The following is a 25452-nucleotide window of genomic DNA, read 5'->3' as shown; positions in this document are numbered from 1 at the left end:
CTACTTGCCCTGTTCTTTATTTCATTTTTTAAGGATGCACAAAGATTCTTAACCTGGAGACACTTGAACCACCCACTCCAAAGGCTCTCAGTACCTTGGCAACCTGGTTTCCTTCCCCCCAGAATGGTATCCTTTTACTTCCTAATCTCTGGGCAGATGAAGAAGAAAAAGGATATAGGACCAGGGCAGGCCTTGAAACTAACACTTGGCAGCAGCAGTAACTATCAATGGGGCTCCAGCAATGCTTCTCAATGTATAGCCCATAATCTACTTGCGTCAGAATCCTCTGACCCTCGGTTTGGAAATGGGATCCAGGAATCTGCATTGTATTTATTTATTTTTTCATGGAAAGGCATTTTATTTTAGATATAGCAGAGTGTATATATCAATCCAAAACTCCTAATCTATCCCTCCCCCCGCCTTCCCCTCTGGTAACCTTAAATTCATTTTCTAAGTCTGTGAGCCTGTTTCTGTTTTGTAAATAAGTTCATTTGTATCATAGGAATCTGCATTTTAAAGAGATCTTTGGAGGTTCTGATGCAAACTAAAGCTTGACAGCCACTATTTTAAAAGTTCCCAGATCTATGTGTAGCCTCTCCCAAACTCTTAGCAGCATCCATAAATTATTTGCCTAATCAACGTTCTATCCCTACTGTGATTCTCAGACATATATTTTCATCAGTTTGTTCTCCCGCCTGGAGAGAAAAGCAGAGAGAGCATAATATTTCAGTGTAGGTATATGGTCTATAACTGAGAATTTGCCAATATATCTTAAATGTTAACCAAGACGAAAACTGATTGATGCATAATTCATTAGTGGAACTAGCAGACCAAAATGTTTTTCATAATTTAACAAATGACATAAACTATTAAAAATTGTAAAAGAGACAGTGTTGATTTATGCAGATTGATCCTGGCTGTGAATAAATATAGTACAAAAGGAAAATAACATTGTATCTCTCTGCCAAACTACTAATAACAAGCAACTTATCTGGGGAATGGAAAACACACTTCCTCGAAATTGAAAAAATTTAAAACAGTTCTAAAGGGGAAAACAAAGCAGAAGTCTGAGAGCAAATTTCAGATTGGTGTTTTTCATTAACAATTAAAATAAATAAATGTTAACAGCAGTCTGAATTATTACCCTAAATTAAAAAGAAGAAAATTTCAGTTTTATTAATATTTTCATATGTAACAATCTTTTCCTTTCTTCACTTTGAATTTCAAATGTGAATTATTTTTGTAATCCATAATCAACCCACTAGGTGACTTTCTCTGAGAGAAGACAAATAGGTTGTCTTAGTAATTTTTAACTATGTAAGTATTACCAAGTAAATCTATCATGTAAAAATTAAAATAACATTACTACCCACCTCCTAGAGTAATGGAAATAAAAACAAAAATAAACAAATGGGACCTAATGAAACTTCAAAGCTTTTGCACAGCAAAGGAAACCATAAACAAGACCAAAAGACAACCCTCAGAATGGGAGAAAATATTTGCAAATGAATCAATGGACAAAGGACTAATCTCCAAAATATATAAACAGCTCATGCAGCTCAATATTAAAAAGACAAACAACCCTATCAAAAAATGGGCAGAAGACCTAAATAGACATTTCTCCAAAGAAGACATACAGATGGCCAAGAGGCACATGAAAAGCTGCTCAACATCACTAATTATTAGAGAAATGCAAATCAAAACTACAATGATGTATCACCTCAGACAGGTTAGAATGGGAATCATCAGAAAATCTACAAACAACAAATGCCGGAGAGGGTGTGGGGAAAAGGGAACCCTCTTGCACTGTTGGTGGGAATGTAAATTGATACAGCCACTATGGAGAACAGTATTGAAGTTCCTTAAAAAACTAAAAATAGAACTACCATATGACCCAGCAATCCCACTACTGGGCATATACCCAGAGAAAACCATAATTCAAAAAGATACGTGCACCCCAATGTTCATTGCAGCACTATTTACAATAGCCAGGTCATGGAAGCAACCTAGATGCCCATCAACAGATGAATGGATAAAGAAGATGTGGTACGTATATACAATGGAATATATCTCAACCATTAAAAGGAATGAAATTGGGTCATTTGTAGAGACGTGGATGGACCTAGAGACTGTCATACAGAGTGAAGTAAGTCAGAAACAGAAAAACAAATATCGTATATTAATGCATGTATGTGGAATCTAGAAAAATGGTACAGATGAACCGGTTTGCAAGGCAGACACAGAGACACAGATGTAGAGAACAAACATATGGACACCAAGGGGGGAAATGGGGGGGGGTGTGGTGGGGGGGAGGGTAGGATGAATTGGAAGATTGGGATTGACATGTATACACTGATATATGTAAAATAGATAACTAATAAGAACCTGCTGTATAAAAAAATAGATGTAATTAAAAAATAATAATATTAGTGAAAAAGCTAAAGTCCCCTTTGACCACATCCCCAGGTAATCCAGTTCCTCCTTCCTCTCTCCAGAGATGAGCACTGATATCAGTTTGCAGTGTATTCTTCCAGATCTTGTTCTTTGTGTTTACATGCATGTACATGGACCCATGAAAAGCATTCAGAATTGTTTTGAGCATTTTTACATAAATAGTATCATACTGGATACATTCTTCTACAACTTGATTTTTTTTCACCAGCTGTGCCTTAGAGCACTCTTCCCATGTTTAGTAGTAGCAGCTTTGTGCCAATTGTTGTTCCAAATACTGATACATATTCTCTAATTTAATCCTCACAGCAACCCCTTGAAGTGGGTACTATTATCATCATCTCACAAACTGAAGCACAGAGGTGAAGAAACAAGCTTCCACAGTCACACAGCTTGTAGTTGATGTAGAGTTAAAAATTATAGCCCCAAATATTTTACATTACTCTTGACCAAAATTAAGTTGAGACAAGAAAACATCAGCTTCTCAACATTACTAATTATTAGAGAAATGCAAATCAAAACTACAATGAGGTATCACCACACACAAGTCAGAATGGCCATCATCAAAAAGTCTACAAATAATAAATGCTGGAGAGGGTGTGGAGAAAAAGGAACCCTCTTGCACTGTTGGTGGGAATGTAAACTGACACAACCACTATGGAGAACAGTATGGAGGTTCCTTAAAAAACTAAAAATAGAACTACCAGAGGACCCAGCAATCCCACTACTGGGCATACATCTGGAGAAAACCACACTTCGAAAAGATACTTGTACCCCAATGTTCATTGCAGTATTATTTATGATCGCCAAGATATAGAAGCAACCTAAATGTCCATCCACAGATGAATGGATAAAGAAGATGTGGTACATATATACAATGGAATATTACTCAGCCATAGAAAAGAATGAAATAATGCCATTTGCAACAACATGGGTGGACTTAGAGATTATCATACTAACTAAAGTAAGCCAGAGAAAGACAAATATTATATGATATCACTTATATGTGGAATCTAAAAAAATGATACAAATGAACTTATTTACAAAACAGAAACAGAGTCACAGACTTAGAAAACAAACCTGTGGTTACCAAAGGGAAAAGGTGGGGGAGAGGGATAAATTAGGATGTTGGGATTAACATATACACACTCTATATATAAAACAGATAATCAGCAAGGACCTACTGTATAGCACAGGGAACTATACTCAATACTCTGTAATAACCTATATGGGAAAAGAATCTGAAAAAGAATAGAAATATGAATATGTATAACTATATCACTTTGCTGTACACCAGAAACTAACACAATATTGTAAATCAACTATACTCCAATATAAAATAAAAAATTTTTTAAAAAAAGACAACATCAGCTTCAATAGCAGGAGCCTTCAGATGAAAGTGCTTTCTGAATACAATGCAATGAATTAACAATTAGACTTTTTTTTTGCTAGGTAGGAAGGAAGGTTAGTAAATATTTAAATTCCAGTCATCATAAAGGTGAAATAAATCTATAATTATTTTCAATATTGACAGCATGCATTTTAAATTGTTAGTCTGTTTGTTATAAAAGGCAAAGAGCTTTAATAAAGCCAAGGACTTTGACTTATAACCTTGAGATCATGAATGCTTATTAAATATAAAAATACACATTTGTCAGAATGTTTATTATAGAAACTGTCACCCTGACCTCATGATGATTTTCCCACTGACTCTGACTCCATTGATCTGGTTCTAATGAACTCAACGAGTGCAGACCCACTTTAAATTAGGAGCATAGCTACAGGCATCCTTCCATTTAAAAATTTATTTTATGAGTAAAATAAAATGACTCCAACATATTAAATTAAAATCACAATGCAGAGTCTTCATTGTCTTCAACGTTGAAGAGCTGTTTCCAAACACAGACAGTCTGACTCCAGAGCTAAAACTGTTAACCACTACACAATGACACAATGATATCTACCTCACTCTTTTTACTTGTTGTGTAATATACCACGGAATGAATTACCAGTTTATTTGACCACTCACCTACTAGTAGTCATTGACGTGGTTTCTAATACTTTGTAATTCATAATAGTGCTGGAAGTACAGTGTGCCCTTTTTTTTTTTTTTTTTTTTTTTTTTTTTGCGTTACACGGGCCTCTCACTGCTGCGGCCTCTCCCGCTGCGGAGCACAGGCTCCAGACGCGCAGGCCCAGCGGCCATGGCTCACGGGCCCAGCCACTCCGCGGCATGTGGGATCTTCCCGGACCGGGACACGAACCCGTGTTCCCTGCATCGGCAGGCGGACTCTCAACCGCGCCACCAGGGAAGCCCCAGTGTGCCCAGTTTTCTACATGCCTCCTTGTGCTGCTACACAAGTATTTCTCCAGAGCTGTGGTCCTCCACGTGTGGTCCCCAGACCAGTGTAATTGCCATCAGCTGGAATTTATTAGAACTGCAGTCTCAGGTATGACCCCATGCATTCTGAATCAGAAACTCTGGGGCTGAAGCCTGGCAATCTGTGTTTTACACTTAAAATTGAGAATCGTCTCACTAGAGATACAGATAGTACAACTGCTGGAACACAGGAAACCCCTTATTTGAATGTCAAAAATTAAACCTCCCCAAAGAAACAAATGTAAAGATGAAATGTCAGAAACATTAGGATTTTAATCTGACTTTTTGGGAATCTCTTCCCGGAGTTAGGACTCCATTAAACTTATTTTAAAAAGAAAAAAATCAAGACTGGGGCTTCCCTGGTGGCGCAGTGGTTGGGAGTCTGCCTGCCAATGCAGGGGACACGGGTTCAAGCCCTGGTTCGGGAAGATCCCACATGCCATGGAGCAACTAAGCGCATGCACCACAACTACTGAGCCTGCATGCTACAACTACTGAAGCCCACGCCCCTAGAGCCCGTGCTTCGCAGCAAGAGAGGCCACCACAATGAGAAGCCCAGACACCGCAGCAAAGAGTAGCCCCCGCTCACCACAACTGGAGAAAGCCCAAGCACAGCAATGAAGACCCAACACAACCAAAAATTAATTAATTAATTAATTTTACAAAAATAAATAAATGTAGCATGGTATCCTGGATGGAATCCTGGAACAGAAAAAGGACATTAGGTAAAAACTAAGGAAACCCGAATGAACGGGTGGAGTTTCGTTAATAGTACTGTACCTGTGTTGGTTCCTTAGTTGTGAAAAACATATTGTGGAAATGTCAGACGTGAAAAATAGGAGAAACTGGGTCAGGGGCACATGGCAACTCTGTACTACCTTCACAACTTCTCTGTAAATTTAAAACTATTCTAAAATAAAAGTTTATATTTAAAAATAAAATTTTTTTAAAATCAAGACTAATTTCAGAACTCAAATATGTTATCTAACAAAGCATGGAATTAGAAAAGTAAATTTGAAATTAAAATTTATATTCAAAAATTCATATAATGATAAGACGATCTAGAAAGATTATATTCTGAGAAGGTCTGACACATGAAGAGAAATAGCCCACAAAAGTTAAACATCTTTTCCAAGTTCACTGGACTGGTTAGAAGCACAGTGATGATGAGAGCTTTGAACCTTAGCCCTAGACCAGCACGCCAGACATTGTGGCACTCAGTATCATGCTTTAATCAAAGAGACTCCTTAAGAAAGATTTTACCACAAACTTAGAAAAACTTAATATGTAGATTATCCTGAAAATAATTTAGAAAGGAATAAAAACTGGTGCTTATTCTAGAAGAATGACACCAAAACCAAATGATTCCCATATAAGGAAGATGTTACCCAAAAAGTACCCAAGTAAAGCTAATCATGAACCTCCTCAATGAGATTCTCGCTGTCTTATAATTTTGACAGTTTTTATTGCAAAATTAAATGTTTATTGATGTGTAATATTATAAACGAAAGGAAAATTCTAAAATGTACCTACATCTCTAATACACTTTCTTCGCATTTCTGTGCAATCTATCTATTCCCTATACATATACATTTATTTTTATCAAGTTGCAATTCAGGGCACACAAGTGTTCTGCATTTTTTTATCTTAAAATATTTGGTAAGCATTCTTCCATATGTCAATGTTACTACATAATATTCATAGTTGATTTATAGCTGTCCAGTAGCCTATGACATATGCCATAATTTACTTGGACATATTTTTGGATCTGTAACTGGTCTCATATTTGTTTTATATTGTAAACAATGCTACAATAAAGTTCTTACTATACATATATTTTCCTTTCCACTTTTGAATTATTTCCTTTGGCTAAATTCCAAAGAACAGACTATAGAGTTCTGAGCATGGATATATTTATGGTTCTTGACCTGAAATACCAAACCCACTCCTCAATGTTTCAGCAGAATTTTCACTGGAACCCCAACAAAAGTTTCACACCAAGTACTCATTCCGGGGGGGTGGGGGGAAATTAAATCAGGTTAGTGTTATGGGTCTAATTTAAATGGGCTAATATTCATAGTTTTCCTTATTTGAAGCCTGGTTTCTTTTAAACTAAAAGAAACTTTTAGACTAAAATGCCAAGTAATATTATAATTTTAGACTAAAAGAAACCAGACTTCAAATAAGGAAAATTGCAACTATTAGCCCATTTAAACTAAGCCCCAAACACTAACCTGGATTCACGCTCTCAATTATTTACATTTCACTGGAGCTCAATACCAAGACTCCTTCTTAGCAACGTAAGAAAATATAAATATAAAATGGATATACAATATCTGACTTTAAGAGCTTATAAAGTAGTATAAAATTTGATTAATTTACTTGGAAAAGCTTCATTTCTCAATTTTTCCACCTGCTAAATGGGAGGAAACATATTTACCTATCTTGGAGAGGGAATGTAAATAAAAATGAGATGAGACTGGTAAGTAAATACTCTTACTTTATTAAAATGCAGACTGATTACTTTTAAGAAATGTAAGTCTAATTTCTACAAAGAAGACATACAGATGGCCAATAGGCACATGAAAAGATGTTCAACATCAAATTATTAGAGAAATGCAAATCAAAACTACAATGAGGTATCATCTCACTCTGGTCAGAATGACCATCATTAAAAAGTCTACAAATAATAAATGCTGGAGAGGATGTGGAGAAAAGGGAACCCTCCTACACTGTTGGTGGGAATGTAAATTGGTACAACCACTATGGAGAATAGTATGGAGGTTCCTCAGAAAACAAAAAATAAAACTACCATATGATCCAGCAATCCCACTCCTGGGCATATATCCTGAGAAAACTCTAGTTCAAAAAGATACATACACCCCAATATTCATAGCAGCACTATTTACAATAGTCAAGACCTAGAAGTAACCTAATGTCCATTAACAGATGAATTGATAAAGATGTGGTATATATATATATATATATATATATATATATATATATACACACATATATATATATATGTGTATGTATACCCAATGGAATACTACTCAGCCATAAAAAAGCATGAAATAATGCAATTTGCAACAACATGGATGGACCTATAGATTATCATATTAAGTGAAGTAAGTCAGACAGAGTAAGACAAATATCATATGATATCACTTAAATGCAGAAACTAAAATATGATACAAATGAACTTATTTACAAAACAGAAACAGACCACAGACATAGAAAACAAATTTATGGTTACCAAACGGGAAAGGCAGGGACGGATAAATTAGGAGTTTGGGATTGACAGATACACACCACTGTATATAAAATAGATAAACAACAAGGAACTATTGTATAGCACAGGGAACTCTATTCAATATCTTGTAATAACCTATAATGGAAAAGAATGTATATATATATAACTGAATCACTTTGCTATACACCAGAAACTAACACAACATTGTAAATCAACTATACTTCAATGGGGACTTCCCTGGCGGTCCAGTGGTAAAGAATCCACCTTACAATGCAGGGAATATGGGTTCGATCTCTGGTCAGGGAACTAAGATCCCACATGCCACGGGGCAACTAAGCACACGAGTAACAACTACTGAGCTCACACGCCTCAACTAGAGCCCGCATGCTGCAAACTACAGAGCCCATGTGCTCTGGAGCCCATGCACCACAACTAGAGAGAGAAAACCCGCATGCCACAACTAGAGAGAAGCCTGTGACCCACAACAGAACATCCCACGTGCCGCAACTAAGATCCGACGCAGCCTAAAATTCAAAAAAGAAGATCAAATATAACCGGAAGCCATGGAATTGCCATCAGTGACAGGATGGTGGTCAGGTTCTGAGGTCAGGTTGCTTCTTTTTTTTTTCCCCCCCACAGGAAAAGCCCATTTTTATTACAGAATAACTTTAAATAAAATAAATTTAATGCATATCCAATTTTATAGGGGCTCCTGGTGAGTCAAAATCTTTCATCTGAGAAGAAAGATACGTTTTACACTATGACTCTTGCTTTCTCTTCAAGGAGCCCCCAAAATATGTTGTCCAGCTTGCGCAAATACTAAAATAAGTCCTGAACTGACTTAAGGAACCATTGCGTAAAATGTATTCTGTATCTTACATCATTGCCTCCATGTTCAAAGCTTAAAAGACGGACTCTTACAACGGACTCACAGACATAGAGAACAGACTTGTGGTTCCCAAGGGAGGGCTATATGGGAGGAATGGAGTGGGAGGTTGGGGCCAGCAGATGCAAACTAGTGTATAAAGAATGGATAAACAGCAAGGTCCTACTGTATTGCACAGGGAACTGTATTCAATATCCTAGGATAAACCATATGAAAAAGAATATTTTTAAAAAACGAATGTATATACATATATGTATAACTGCATCACTTTGCTGTACACATGAAACTAATACAACATTGTAAAATCAACTACACTTCAATAAGAATTAGAAAATGTAAAATTAAACAAGAGGGAATCCTAGGGAAGCTGAGGCTTATGCCCCTGGGAGTTAAGACACCCTGTTTTGCTCTCTTGCTGCAGCTCCTGTCCCCACTGTCCTGAGCAGCCAGTTTGGACAGCGTCTGGTGGTGGTGGCAGGGGAGCTGATGGTCAGTGCGGGCATGGATAGCCTCCTTCTCACAGAAGGTCTACCACGTGTATGTCGCCATTGGTATCATCTCCGGTAAGTGTTTCTCCTGTGCTCACACGTTCTCCAGAGACTTAGTTTCTAGAACAACGGAGGAGAAGGAGGGAATCAACTCCAAAGTGTATTTCTTTCTCCTTTTCTCTTTTTTCTTTAAAATTAATAATGCCCCAGATCAACGGTTAGGTTGTTTCTTTTTAAAATAGCTGAAGCTGGTTCATATTACTTGCAATCCAAAGAGTCCTAAGTTAGAAAAGGTCTAAATGTAGAAGTCTATCATTAGGGATCATGAAACTATTCCGGCAGTTCTCACAGGCTGCAAGGCCAGGAAATGAGTATGGTCCAGCTGGCTGTCAAAAGCTGGGACTTCAAATAGCCAACAGGTGTTACAAATTGAAATGCTGACCTAGACCAAGTTCAGGCCTCCCTCAGAAACAATCTTCCAGAACCAGAAAGGGCCTGGGTTCAGGCTGACAGTCATATATTCCGAAGGGATTTATCTCCAGAGTGAAGTTCATCATTTACTTATTCAACAAATATTTTTTTATGTACCTTGTATGAATCAGACCCTGTGTTAGGTGCTGGTAGTAAAATGGTGAACAAGACAGAAAAACAGCCTCTGTGTTCATGGAGCCTGTATTCTAGTGAAGGAAAAACAAAAAAAAAGTAGTTGGGAGGGATAAATTGGGAGATTGGGATTGACATATACACACTACTATATGTAAAATAGATAACTAATGACCTACTGTATAGCACAGGGAACTCTACTCAATACTCGGTAGTGGCCTATATGGGAAAGAAGAGTGGATATATGTATATGTAAAACTGAATCACTTTGCTGTACACCTGAGACTAACACAACATTGTAAATCAACTACACTCCAATAAAAATTTTTTAAATAAGGAAATAAAGAAAGTAAAATTGTGGTTAAGTGCTAAGAAAAAATAAACAAGAAGCTAAGATGGAAAAACAATGGGAGAATCTGTTTTAACTATGATGGTTAGGGAGGCCCTGGCTGAGAAGCTGGAAGCTAAACTGAGAACTGAAGGTCACGAAGGGACAATTCTGTGAAGGTCAGCAAGGAACATTTCAGGCAAAGGGAACAGCATGAGGTAGAAAAGAGCTCGATGTGTTCCAGAAACTGGTGCAAGGCCCTGGTTGGATTATAATGAAAGAGGGGGTCAAGGTGCATCAGACGTAACGAAATAGGCAGAAGCCAGATCATGTAGCAGTTTGTAGATCGTGGAAGGAATTTATATTTTATTCTAAATATAAAGAAAGGATATTGAGGGTGTTTAGCTAAAGAGTGACATTTTTAAGCAGATTGGTGTTACGTGGAAAGAGATTGGAAGGAAATAGAAGCAGGGAGTTCTGTTAGGAGGCTATAGCAGTGGTCCAGATAGGGGATAATGGTTTGGACAAAGAATGTGGCAGCAGAGATGGAAAGACGTGGAGAGATTCAAGTCAAATTTTGGAGACGAACTATAAGAATATTCTGTAATTAAATAGTAAGTAGCTTTAAAAGCATGGAGAAGAGAGGACCACCTCCAAGCATTGTGTTGAAGTAGAAAGGAGGCTTAACACCTTCTCATTTTACAGAAAAGGAACAGAGGCCCAAAGGATTGCAATGATTTGTTCCCAGGTACTTGGCTGATCAATAGCAGAGCCAGGGGGCTTCCCTGGTGGCACAGTGGTTGAGAGTCCGCCTGCCGATGCAGGGGACACGGGTTCGTGCCCCGGTCCGGGAAGATCCCACATGCCGCGGAGCGGCTGGGCCCGTGAGCCATAGCCGCTGGGCCTGCGCGTCCAGAGCCTGTGCTCCGCCACGGGAGAGGCCACAGCGGAGCCAGGATCCAATCGCAGTGTCGTGGCCTTCAGCCTAGTGGTCTCATTTCCCTCCCTTCTCCCAGAGCAGCCAAAGCACCCTCGGGGCCCCAAGCAGGGGAGTCAGAGCAGGGTGCTTGCAGAATGCCACATTCATGGCATGTATCATCCTCTCCATCCTCATACCTCTGGATGCCCTGGTCGTGGGGAGGCCTAATGGGTCCCTGCCCACCACTGTAGACAAAATCAGAGCACTCAGTCTTTGACATGGACATGGAATACAATGATGATGGTGATGACCAACTTTAGTTCCTTTAACTTAACGCTTTGCACATACCAGGTCATTTAAATGCTTACAACCACAATTTGAGATAGATACTATTATTACACTTATTCCCACATCAGTAAAACAAGACACAGCGAAGCTAAATGAGCTGTTCCCTAAGCCACAAGCAGATCACGCATTGTCCCTCGGGCTGTCCAGCTCCCACACCCAGCCCTGAGCTGGGGAGGCTTCAGGCTTCTTGTTGCTCTCACAGCATCTGTTCTGTTTTACTCATATTACCTGCTGTGTAGTGGTGATATTTTCCTTTTTAGCTACATGCCAGGAAGTTTTCAGTGGATGATTATATGGGAATAATTAGTCTTTATGTAAGCACTGCCTTGCAGGATATGAAAGACATAACTTGCAGGCAGCCAGAGAACCCAGGAGGATGCTTGTAATCACCAGGTTTCATTCTCTCCAGGAGTCATTATGGAGTTCAACCACAAATCACTACTTCAATAGGGTTTACACACCTTAGCTTCTTCTCAAAATTATAATAGCAATTTTCTAGGGAAAGATTATGGATGAAGGGGCAGACATCCTGTGGTTCTCTTTCCATGCAGGAGGTTTCTCATCAGGAGTGGAAGTCAGATGCCATTTCCTCGGGAATCAATGTCGTGGTCTAGCCAGAGCCCTCAGAGCCACGGGACACTGGGGCTGGGAGGGACCTTACAGAGTCTTAATTTCTTAACTCAGGCTCTTTTGTTTATGTATAACAGGAGCTGACTTCAAACCACCTAAAGCAGAAAAGGAGATTGGGGCATTTCATGGCCCCAAGAAAGGAAGTGCAAGCAGGCCTCAAGTAGGACTAATGCCTGGAAATGAAAGTTATCAGCATTCTCTCCTCTTGTTCACCAGAAGCTCAGTGGTGAACGTAATTACAAAGGTAACAGCAAATCTTCAAAATATGTGTGCACAAACTTCCCCAAAACCCTCACTACCTCACCATCCCCCACTATCACCTCTGCCACTCTTCAAGCCTGGAGACTACTCTGGTTGCCTACTGCTGTGTAACAACTACTCCCAAAAGTTAGTGGCTTAAAACATCAATCATCTTATTAAATTTCATGATTTCATGGGTTGGGAGTCCAGGCAGGACTCAGATGAGTAATTCTTCCTTTCCATGTGGTTTCAGTGGAGGTCACTTGGTGGTAGCCAGCCAGCAGGTGGGCTTGTGTAAGGGCCCAAGTCAGCTCCACTCAAAGGTCTGGCGTCTTGGTAGTGTTGGCTGGAAGGCTGACCTCAGCTGAGACTGTCAGCTGAGCACCTACCCATGGCCTCTCCGGCACGGTAAACTTGGAGAAGTCAAATTTCTTACATGGCAGCTCAGGGCTCCCCAGAAACCCAGGTGAAAGCTGCAAGGCTTCTTTTGATCCAGTCTCAGAAGTCTCAGAGCAACACTGCTACCACATTGTATAGTGAAACAAGCCAGCTCGAATTCAAGGAGGAGCGAATTAGATTCCACCTCTCAATAGGATTATTAATTAATTTGTGGCCTTCTTCGATCTCCCACAGACAGGTTGCTAGGCAAGCTTCCACAATACTTAAATAGTTACTGCTTGCTTACATCCAAGGGGTAAGATGAATGAGAAGTGGAAACAAACATCTGATCAGTGGTTTAGGGGTACTCAGCAGATGTGCTGTGATGTGTCTTCTCCTCTAGGTGGCTCAGGTGAGAGACCTGGCGCCCATCAATCCTGCTCAGTTCACCAGCGGGAAGCAGGTTTGAAGAAATGATGAGGAGGGGCTTCCCTGGTGGCGCAGTGGTTAAGAATCCTCCTGCCAACGCAGGGGACACGGGTTCAAACCCCGGTCCAGGAAGATCCCACATGCCGCAGAGCAACTAAGCCCGTGCACCACAAGTACTGAGCCTGCGCTCTAGAGTCCACAAGCCACAGCTACTGAGCCCTCATGCTGCAACTACTGAAGCCTGCATGCCTAGAGCCCGTGCTCTGCAACGAGAAGCCACTGCAATGAGAAGCCCACACACCGCAACGAAGAGTAGCCCCCGCTCGCCGCAACTAGAGAAAGCCTGTGCACAGCAACGAAGACCCAACACAGCCAAAAATAAATAAATAAAATAAATTTTAAAAAAAGAAGTGATGAGGGAAGGATTATATGTAAAGAGAAGATAAGAATATTATACCTACTTCCTAGGGTTGTGAAGACTGAATAGATTTATATATGCAAAGTGCATAGAACAGTGCCTGGCACACAGTACACTCCCTATTAAAATTCTTCATCATCATCATCACTACGCATGATGAGCCACAGGAAAACACTTCCTCACCTCAGCTGGACATCAAAATTTAAGTCCTCAGAGGCTAATTTTTCAGGATTATAATAGAAAGCAAAGGAAGAGAAAGAAATGTGGTTTACAACATTTGACTCCATTTGTATGCAAATTATCAATGGTCATACATCCAGGATTCTCAAAGTTATTGTTTTATTTTAACGTGTTATCTAAGCTCTCAGGTGCCTGTCCCTACATGAATCACAGAAATGATCATATCACATAAAAAGTTGGTGATGACTGTGACCATTTTGTGACACTGACCACTTTTCTTTCAGTTCCCAGAGTCCAGGCTTCCCCTCTACCAGCCATCAACAGCTAGGGCTGGCCTGATGTCAAACCTTATCTCCGTCAGTAAGATGAAGTTTCTGCTTCTAAGAAAGTGAACTTACTGGGCTCCATCTTTAGGTTTTCAAGGCCTCACAACCTCCCAGGTGCCTTGGCATCGATATTCATTTCTATTAAAAAGACCACTGGTGTGAAAAAGCTTGTGTAGTACTTTTATGTAACTCAGGGTACACTGATCCGGCAGCACACCTGGAGCTGAGTCTAGTATGCTACTAGGATGGTTCCTTGAAGCTTGGACGGAATAATGACCTCCAGAAAATGAGGAAATGCCTTGGCACAGTGCTGATAGGATCAGAAGCCTCGGGAAAGTGGGGAACAATATATTACATGAGACCTGAAAACCCACCAATTGACTATAACCCAGGACAGCCCAGAGACACTCCCTTCATTAAGACAACAAAGAATGCATTGCTGAGAGGGACCCTGAAATATTTGAAAAGCTTGGTTTAGCTGTCCTCTGAAGGTCACTGTTAAAAATGGGAGAGGGCTTCCCTGGTGGCGCAGTGGTTGAGAGTCCCCCTGCCGATGCAGGCGACACGGGTTCGGCCCCGGTCCGGGAGGATCCCCGGCTGGGCCCGTGAGCCATGGCCACTGAGCCTGTGCGTCCGGAGCCTGTGCTCCGCAACGGGAGAGACCACAGCAATGAGAGGCCTGCGTACCGCAAAAAAAAAAAAAAAGGAGAATCTACCATTGAGCTGGACTCCATAGAGCAAGTAGAACTAAGAGGATTATGGAATGGCAAATGGCAGTGCTTAATTATCAGAGGCAAGACGGGTGTAATTATTATACTGGCCAGCAAGACTTGGAGTGGCAGTCGGGATGCCTTGAACACCAGGTATCTGTAGCAATCATAGTGTTGCAAGGAGTGCTGATAAATGGAGAGCAGACCAGAGTACTACTTAACTTCCATAACCAATAAAATGAAAGACCCAGAGAGCAGAAACCTGTGTACGTTGCAATAAGGCAAAACCATGGTCCCTCACCTATTTTCTAAATCTAAATCAGTATAGAAGCCCAGGACCGACGGATTTAAGAGGAGGCTAGGTCCAGTTGAGGAAGGTATCAACAGCAACACTGTGAGTATAGAAAGTATTTCCCCAAACCTACCCTCAGAGGTGCATGTGTCCATTTGCTAGGGTAACTATATACTGGGGAAAGAGGAATATCTAGGTCTGTGCTACCTGAAATGCAATCACATTCCTATAGATAGAGCAGGGATAGAGGGTGTATGGAGGCCAGAAGATAGATGGAATTTTATTTGTAATGTATAATTGGGATTGATATTCATAATAGCTGGCAGAACTTCATATTGATTCCCTGACCTGTGGAATTAGAGCCAGAATGATAGGAAGAGTTATATGAGTGCTTATTCCTACACCTAGCCAAGATAATAAACCAGAAGCAATGTCACATCTCAGGTGGAACTGCAGAACTTAGAACCATCGCCAAAGACTTAAAGCATGTAGGAGTGTCGATCCCCATCAAGTCACCTGACTGTCCCCAGCAAAAACCAGGTAGGTCACGACAGAGGACAGCAGACTACCACAAACTTAACAGGGTGATGACCCAAATTTCAGCTGCTGTATCAGACATAGTATTTCACTAGAACAGATCAACACAGCCTCTGGCATTTGGTATATGGCCATTGATCTGGCAAGTATATTCTTCTCAATTGTTATCAGGAAGGAAGATCAAAAGAGGTTCTTTTTTTTTTTAACATCTTTATTGGAGTATAAGTGCTTTACAATGGTGTGTTAGTTTCTGCTTTATAACAAAGTGAATCAGCTATGCATATACATATAGCCCCATATCTCCTCCCTCTTGCGTCTCCCTCCCACCCTCCCTATCCTACCCATCCAGGTGGTCACAAAGCACCGAGCTGAGCTCCCTGTGCTTTGCGGTTGCTTCCCACTAGCTATCTATTTTACGTTTGGTAGCGTATATATGTCCATCCCACTCTCTCACTTTGTCACAGCTTACCCTAACATGAGAAGGAAGAACAGGGCTTCCCTGGTGGCGCAGTGGTTGAGAGTCCGCCTGCCGATGCAGGGGACACAGGTTCGTGCCCCGGTCCGGGAAGATCCCACATGCCGCGAAGCGGCTGGGCCCGTGAGCCGTGGCCGCTGAGCCTGCGCATCCGGAGCCTGTGCTCCGTAATGGGAGAGGCCACAACAGTGAGAGGCCCGCATACCGCAAAAAAAAAAAAAAACCTTTGAGTTGAGTTAAATTAAGGAAGGAACGTTTGGAAAGGGGGGCTATAGAAAGTTAGACATGAGTATCAGAGGGGATCAGAGGGAGTTATGGAATCTAACTTAAGTTTGAAGATCCCAGGATAGCTGATTTGTGCTTTGATTCCTGTTCAGAATTTTGAAAGGTAGCTGTATCACGGATGTGTCCTTTCCATAAGTGCATGGGGTGGAGGCAATAGAAATAGACCCAGGGATAACACAGATATTGGAATTAGCCAACAAGGACTTTAAAGTAGGCACGTATCTGATATACTTATACTTTGGAACAGTGGCAAATAGCTTAGCCAGTTGTTCAGAAACTAGAAAGGGGTGAGACTGAGAGATAAGAGACAACGAAGTCCAGAGAAAAGGCATGTGGATAAACCTATGGAAGTGTACAGATCTTTGTATTTCTCACTAATGCCCATTGGAGAGCACCATTTCTGGAGACACATGCTCCATGCTGGCAGGGATGAGTTCTCTGTGGGGTCAAAAAGACAGCTTCCCTCACCAAGGCTGGTCTGCTATTCACCATTAGAAGCTGACCTGCTAGCAAAAATGCCTGACACAGAGCCCTCTATAAGGCAGCATCCACTTAGCAGACTTGAGAGCCTCTTAGTTGCATGGGACCACTTCTACCCTAAAAGTGGCTGTGATTTGCCCATAGTAGAATTGACATACTCTGGATAGGGGTTTGCCCTCCTACCCACAGTCCCTTTGCTAACCCTACCAACCAAATATTTACAGTATGTCTGATCTATCTGCATGGTATCCTGCACAACATTGCCTCAGATCAAGAACCCCAAACTTATGATAAAGAAGTCAGGCTGGGACTTCCCTGGTGGCACAGTGGTTAAGAATCCGCCTGCCAATGCAGGGGACACAGGTTCGGTCCCTGGCCCGGGAAGATCCCACATGCCGCGGAGCAACTAAGCCTGTGTGCCACAACGACTGAGCCTGCGCTCTAGAGCCCACGAGCCACAACTACTGAGCCCACGTGCCACAACGACTGAAGCCCATGTGCCTAGAGCCTGCGCTCCACAGCAAGAGAAGCCACAGCAATGAGAAGCCCGTGCACCGCAACAAAGAGTAGCCCCCGCTCGCCGCAACTAGAGAAAGCCTGCGCAGAGCCATGAAGACTTAACACAGCCAAAAATAAATAAATAAATAAGTAAAATTAAAAAAAAAAAGAAGTCAGGCTAATGTGTACATGGCTATGGGATCTTCTGGTCTTACCACCACCTATTACAACGATATAATGGCTTGTTTGAGCTGAGCTAAGGCATCAGCTCAGGGGCACTCTCCTGTGGGGCTGGAGCAATGCCATCCAAAATGCTGCCTATGTGTCAAACCCATGGTTGACATAATAGCTAGAATACACAGGTAGAGGAATTAAGAAATAGAAATCGTGTGGCCTCTTTTACCACATTTGTAACCGAGCAGGACCCTATGAGGCCTTCCCAGAAGAGACCCTCACCCATGTCCTCCACTGGCCTTTTGTCTGTGGAAAAATTTAGCCAAAGAATAAATTTAATCAGAGAAGTGAAAAATGAAGAAAGAAAGGAAAACAGTCAAGCAAGACAAAAGAATAATACTTTAGCCATTAAACAAAGTCAAGGACCTTTAGTTCTTCCTCAAGGACTATAGATAATATTCTGAGCCATGTCCTTTGAGCTGATTTGCAGGTACTGAAATCCCCACCAGGTGGAAGAAGTTAACTGTATGCTGCCCACAAGCACCCAGACCCCAGATGGGTTGAAACAGAGGTTGATGAAGCTGATTCCCACTTACCTCACCCCCAGCCCACCAGAAGAATGTCCTCGAGCTGATCACACCCTGCTCCTTGAACACTGTAAGACCCCTCACTACCCCCTCCAGGCTGGGACACAGTTTTGAGGGCCTTAGCCCGCTGTGGCCCCCTTTGCCTGGCAAAGCAATAACACTCTTCTTTTCTACTTCACCCAGAACTCTCTCTCCGTGATTCTATCAGCACTCGTGAACAGAGGCTGAGTTTCGGCAACATATTCACAGTGACCCATTTATAGAATTTGCATTTCCTCACCCTGTAAACCTAGGTTCTTCTAAAATGTACATCCTGATTCCCTGGGTTGGAAATGAGGAGACACAGTCAAGTTCCTCTGACTTTGAACCTGAGACTACCTCTTGGTCATTTTAGGCTCCTCCTGCCTGTGGATTAACAGACGAAGAAAGGAGATACTCTACTGGTGGAGATAATTAACCCTGATTACCGTGAAGAGCAAGGATTTCTACCATACTATGGGAGCATGTAGGGGTATGTCTGGAATCTAGAAGATTCACCAGAGAATCTCCTGTAGCGTTAATCAACTATGATATTGTGAATGGACAATTACAAAAACCATGGCTGGACAAGGGTAAATCAGATAAGAGCTCAATTCCTCAGGGATGAATGTCTGGGTTATCCCACCAGGTAAGCAACCTATACCAAAAAAAAAATATGATACAAATGAACTTATATACAAAACAGAGATAGACACACAGACATAGAAAACAAAGTTATGGTTACCAAAGAGGAAAGCAGGGTAAGGAATAAATTAGGAGTTTGGGATTAACATATATACACTACAATATATAAAGTAGATAACCAACAAGGGCCTACTGTATAGCACAGGGACTATACTCAAAATTTTATAATAATCTATCAGAGAAAAGAATCTGAAAAAAATAGGTATATATGTATGTATAACCGAATCAATTTGCTATACACCTGAAACTAACACAACATTGTAAATCAACTATACTTCAATTAAAAAATAAAATAAAATAGAAAAAGAAAGAAAATAGTAAATGTCACAAGTCAGGGTTGTAGTTGTTTTTCCAGAGAGCTGGCTGATAAATGTTCATCAACACATTAATGCTTTCTTTCTGTCCTTCTTCACTCTCTCTGTGCCTTACATCTGCTTCCTCCAATTCCGTTACCAAATAATCTACTTGCACATGAGCCTTTGTATCAGGCTCTGCTTTCACAAGCGTCTCGGCTAAGACAAATATCTACCTCATAGTGTTGTTAGGAGATTTAAATAGGATCGTATTATAATATGACGATGGGGCTTCCCTGGTGGCGCAGTGGTTGAGAGTCCGCCTGCCGATGCAGGGGATACTGGTTCGTGCCCCGGTCCGGGAGGATCCCGCATGCCACGGAGCAGCTGGGCCCGTGAGCCATGGCCGCTGGGCCTGCGCGTCCGGAGCCTGTGCTCCGCAATGGGTGAGGCCACAACAGTGAGAGGTCCGCATACCGCAAAAAAAAAAAAAAAAAAAAATGTGATATAATATGACTATGGCCAAGACTGAACAGCCTAGACCTAGAAAAATGTGCCCACCTTAGATGGTTTTACTTTCCTCATTGTCTCTTAAGGACCATGAGACAAAAATACTTGGAAATTCAACTGCCAGACAGACTGAGGCAGGACAGGTGGGTGTTAGGATAGAAGAAGGGCTTCCTCCAGTCTGGTGCCTGGACAGGGTGACTTGGAGAGTTTGAGAGACAAATGTTCTGGCAGTGTCCTACAGAGGAAGGCTGGGCTTGCAGCATCTCTGGGCTGTTAGACTGTTCTATCCTTCTGGCTCCTCTGTTAAGTACTATGAAGCTTGAACTCCACCCCAACCCAGCAGTGGCCCAAAGAACCTGAGCTGATTCTTTGGTCCTGATGGAGGGCTAATTTTCAAGCATAGCATGTGACTGACTTTGAAACCCCTTCTGACTTTTTTTTCCCTGTTATGTAGGCATATGCCTCAGGAAAATGACTAGATGCGTATGTGTATATGTATGTGTTTTTAGGCTGAGTAAGCAAATTATATCCCTAAAGTTGCGTTGTCCAAAATGGTAGCCACTAGCCACATGTGACAATTTAAATTTAAATTAATTAAAAAGAAATAAAATGTTAAATTCAGTTCCATAGTCAACTAGCCACCTTTTAAGGGCTCAGTAGGAAGTAATTACAGGAGAAGTGACATCGAATCATCAAAATGGTGAAGATGATGTGAGTTGATGGATATTTTAACAATCCTTATTAAACCTAGCAGTAATCATCTTTGATATGTATGTGTATTAAATCATAACATTGCACACCTTAAATTCACAAAATGTTGCACATCAATTATCTCTCAAAGCCGGGGAGAAAAAGAAAAAGAAGTAATCAAGTGCTCAACAACCACACAGAGAGAGAATACTTCCATCATCACAAAATTATCTTGTACGGTGCTATGAAAGAGCTGTAGCACTTGGAACCCAGGTGTAGGGCATCAGGGAACAAACAAAGCTGAATGTATCAATGGGGAAGAGGTCTCTCCTCTCTATTCCCTGCACTTGGAACGCTGTTAACCAACCTCTGAACTCCCTTCTCCCACTGAAGCCCGGGAGAACTGCCCTGGCCCTCGGGACCACCAGCGACACCTTGTGGCAACAAAAGCAACAACCGTTAAAAAGATACCCTCTCCCTGGGGACCTGAATTGAGTTTCTGGTTTTCTGTCCTCTGAGCACATGTAACCAGAACCAGCCCATTATGCCTGAGAGAGATTATACATGTATTATCACTTCCCATGAGTGGTGACTATGCTAAATTTTTCACATGTATCTTCTCGTCTAATCAGAACAAGAACCTTATGAGGTGAATGTTTTTGGTATTATTCCCATTTTAGAGATGAGGTAGCTGAGGCTCAGGGAGACTGATTAATCTGAAGTCATTAGTGGTGGGACTAGGAAGAAGGCTGCTCTTGTGCTAGTCGATTGGATTTTCTAATCATGTAATTTGAGTATTAAAAGGAATGTGAAGGAACAAAAAAGGAATGTGACCATATTTATCCCCAAAATGGCACCATTGGATATAGCATGTACAAATACAGGGCACAGGAGGGATACTGCACGTGTAAGTTTTCTTTCTCCAAGCCTTCGTCTTCCGGGGGGTCTGCTTTCTCATTAAACTTTTATTATCCTCAGCAGTAAATCAGTCTTCCCTGTTCACAGACTCCTATCCTCAAATGAATGCATTCAAAGACTATACTTCAGCAAGACTGTACATTATAGGAAATAAATTCCATTAAATTTGAAATCATAAGTTTGCTACCAAGTTATATTACACCGTATTTATGAGAGTCAAAGCCTATCAGTGCTAGGTTCATACGGCAGCCATTTCAGAGCCTTTTTACAAATGTATAACAAAGGAACAAAATTATAGCATTACCTGCAAAGGTTTTTCAAGGTCTCCAACTGCCAATTTTTTTTTTTTTTTTTTTTTTTGCAACTCAGACATTGACTTCTGTTGCATGTCGAGTGTGCTTTTTGTGAGTTTCCACCACCTGTCAATCATTGAGTCCTTAATTAGGGCTCTTCCAAGGAGACTCTGACATCCCAGAGAGTGATGCTTCCACATGGCTCCTTGCCCTCTTTCCCAAATCAAACGCCGCGTCAGCAGACACGGTCAAAAGAGAAGCTTGCTACTTCTTGGGAGATGTTTTAAAGGGCAGATTTTTTAAGTGTGGGCGGGGGAAGTGGAGTGTGCGTTGGGAATGTTGAGTCGTCGGAAGCAGGGCAGTAGAAGCATGGGGCGCCTGAGAAAATGGCTTCCAGAGCCCCACTCCAGCCAGCAGCCGCTAAATGTTGTTCTGATGATTTTGTGAGGGTAAAAAAATGATAGGTGTTGCCTCCTGGGAAGTTGATGCTCAGCAAAAACAGAGCCGGACGCTGCTCAAAGGGCTTCCAGGCACCAGCTGGGTCTACAGCTACTCAGCTTCCCAACTTTCCTGACGAACCAGCATTTTTGTTTTGGGCAAGGACTGTTCCAAGTAGCCTCTGACTCAGAAAAGCCAATGAGAGCCAAGGGGAGGGATGTGAACAGAAGCAGAGGGCAGATGGAGCTAGCCAGATCGTGAGAGAGAATTGTCTGTAGTGGGAAGGACGTGGTGCTAGGACTCGATGCAGCCTGCTTTCTCATTTGAATGATTCCCTTGTTTCTGGAGGACACAGTGGTTACTGGAAAAGTCAAAGCAGTGGGTACCACCCCAGAGATGTGTGATCCTCACCCCAACAAGTCTTTTTAGAACGTTAACTCAACCAGCCCTTTCTCTCTCTCTCTCCATTTGTGGGAAATAGATGAGTGCCAACCTTCATCCCAGCGCTGTTCAACAACTCCATTGCCTGCATTGCTGTGGCCCTGCTGCTCCCAGGATTGGGAGGGGAGGGACAGGAGTCTTCCTGTCTCGGCATCACTGTGGCTGCCACCTCTTTGCCACTGCCTCTGATCTTCACGCTCACAGATATTTCTCCCCTTGACAGGCTTTTTCCCACCAAATGTGACAGTTCTCTCAGTCAATTTTAGATGTCCTAGAATCTTATTGGGGTCCTCAAAAACTAGGGTGACCATATCATTTGTGCCAAATTATTTATGCTTTTGAGGGTGAGGGGGCACTATTAATTAGTATGCCAGGGCAACAGGCGTAAACTGGGAATGTCTCAGACAAACCGACAGACATTCATCCTTGACTAAAAGAGTCCCTTTGAAGTGTGAGGTTTATAACCACCTCTGTGGGGACGCTAGGAGGGACAATGTATGGGACACCGCTTTGGGGTGCACACTTTGTCTGCTTTGGTGAGCTTCATTCTGAGCCCAGAAGCTTAGCCTAGTTCATCCGGGTGGCAGGGTGATTCCCTACCTTCCTGGAACTGTCTTCCTCTTCTCTGAGGAAATAGGAGGCCTTCGCCTTCCTGCCTTTGTCCAAGAGCCTATCCCTATCTGGGACCTTTCACCCCAGGGTCCCCTCTCCTTTCTCAGGGGGCCCAGCAACCCCCCAGGCAGGTAGCTCTCTGGTGGGCACGATTCCTACTGCTGGAACCACTGCGCCAGCTGCAGGGTGGCCCTGATTTCCAGATCCAGAAGGGGGTTACAAGATTTGTCACTTCTCGGTGGGAGAGTCAGGCTGGGAGACACAGTATGAGAGAAAAGATTCCCAGGAGAGCTTGATTTTAAAGAGATGACAGGATCTGATTTTTTTTAAACTTATTTTACTGAAGTATAGTTATTTGCAATTTAATTAAATTTCCTAATTTCTGCTCTACAGCAAAGTGATTCAGTTATACATATATATGATTTTTCATATTCTTCTCCATTATGGTTTATCACAGGATATTGAATGTAGTTCCCTGTGCTATACCATAGGACCTTGTTGTTTATCCAAGGATCTGATATTTAGATCAGAAGCTTCTGGGCCCTATTTCTGGGAAAGGCAAAGAGCAAGAAGACTGAGTAGAAGAGAGTAAAATTAAAGTTTATACATAAAACAAAACAAATGAGAGAAATGCCAATCAGTGAAACACCTGACCCTAGAAATATATAGGTTTCTTTTCAACTTTTCTGATAATGGAGATGAGAGAGGGTGGGGGTCTAGCAGAGGACTTACCAATTTTTCTTGACGTGGGGAATTAAAAGTCTACAAGCGTTATTTCCAAAATGTAATGAAGCAAGAATTCAAAATGGAATTTCTTGCCATGGTTTCAGCTATATAAAAACCATCTAGTCATAGGAGCAAGAACCAGAAGGGAACAAGAAAAGTGAAATATTCAGATTATAGGAGTGAGGGGAGGGTGAAGGTGGCTTTCTCTATTTCCTTTCTTCCTATTATAGCAGCTATAACATTAAGAATAATTCAACTGAATGCAGCGGTCACAGGCCTTACAGCAGAGGCTCCTGGCTCCTCCTGGGTAGGAGCTCAGCTGCAGGAGCATATTTCCCAGCCAAGTGAGAGCCAGAGGGTAGGGCTGGGCCTTGGGGAGACACCCTGGCAGTGTGATAGGAACACAACCAGAGCATCCCCGGTATGCGACCAGACACAGACCCACCCACTCCTGCCCACCAAAGCCGAACCAGCTTCCTGTCTCTCTCGGGCCATCACATCAGCCAGGAAGGACTGAACCCTCAGTGACCTATTTCCTTCCAGGACCCAGGCAGAGCCAGAGTGACTTCATCTTACATTGGGAGACAAGGTTGATCAGTCAAAGCCTTCTCTGGCTGAATCTTACTGACATTGATAAATCTATTTCTTGATTCATGCTACATCTTGAGTCAAACTCTAGTCACTATCGGAACGCTGGCCTTGATTCTATTTTGAGGGTGAAGACAGTAGCTGAAATTTCGGTGACCTTTTCCATGTAAACCCAAGTAGAATTTGTGGGCTCGAAAAGGGTTTGTGCACTTCATAGACATCTACGTACTTTAGATTCTTCAAAAATAGAGATAATAAGTAATAGCTAACATTTTTAAGTACTTACTGTGTACCAGGGACCATGATAAGCAATTCCTTACATGGTCTTATTTACTGGCTCCCTAGGAAGTCATGTCCTCCCTGCTTCATCTGCTCCAACTCCTACACAACTACCAACTGATGAGCTCTGGGAAGAAGGGACAATAATTATCCCCACTTTGCAGATGAGGAAAGAGAAGCTTAGATTAAGAAATTTGCCCAGGGTCACATTCAGTACTGGGAACCAGGCCTTTGGACTCCAAAACCTGCACTCATAACCAACATACTTATATGCCTTGAGGGAAATAAATGACCTGTGGTCAATCACCGGCATGTTTAAAGTTTTCTTTTTTAATTGTTTATTCTAAATCTGAAAGGAACCAAGAGATGATTGTTGTACATCTCCTTTCTTTAAAGAGAAAACTGTTAGAACTTCTCTGGTGGTCTAGTGGGTAAGAATCCATGCTCCCAATGCAGGGGGCCTGGGTTCGATCCCTGGTTGGGGAGCTAGATCCCACATGCATGCCACACCTAAGAGCCCGCATGCTGCAACTAAGACCCGGCGCAGCCTAAATAAATAATTTTTTTTTTTTAATGTGGAAACTGTCATCTCTGGGTCCCTGAATCAGTTCAGGACCAAAAGAATAAGGTACTGTGATTGGACGGG

This window comes from Delphinus delphis, chromosome 2 (genome assembly GCF_949987515.2).
Source record: "Delphinus delphis chromosome 2, mDelDel1.2, whole genome shotgun sequence".
NCBI lineage: Eukaryota > Metazoa > Chordata > Mammalia > Artiodactyla > Delphinidae > Delphinus > Delphinus delphis.
This window is presented reverse-complemented; position numbering follows the sequence as displayed.